Below are 451 nucleotides of genomic sequence, written 5' to 3'. Positions count from 1 at the left end.
TTACTAGCCTACATAAGGATACACACTTGAAGGCTTCAAGCATTATTTTTACTCCTAGCTCTGCAATTAACACAGTGTTTCTAAGGAACAATGGGGCTTACTGTTGTTTGGTTTGGGGACTGAAGCAATGGGGCAGCTCAGAATGTAGGTTGAGCTTTAGTTAGGCCTAGGCACATACCTTGCAAAGCTCCTTATCATGGCACCTGATCAGCTGTAGCTATGAGAGAGCAACCTGTTCCAGTACCCACAGCAGGCAAACATTAAACAGAGAAAATATTGCCTCAAATGTCTGTTACAATGTCAGGAGCTGCTGCCTGTTTCCTTTTCCCTTCGCTTTCCATTATGAAGACTGTTGTGTGTGAAGTTCTCTTTTCCTCCCTCTTCATTCCACTGGGGATGACTTGTCCTGAATGCTGGAGTTTGGATTCAGACACATGGAGTAGGCTGGCTG

Source organism: Natator depressus, chromosome 8, assembly GCF_965152275.1.
Source record: "Natator depressus isolate rNatDep1 chromosome 8, rNatDep2.hap1, whole genome shotgun sequence".
NCBI classification, from domain to species: domain Eukaryota; kingdom Metazoa; phylum Chordata; order Testudines; family Cheloniidae; genus Natator; species Natator depressus.
Note: the sequence above shows the minus strand (reverse complement) of the source record.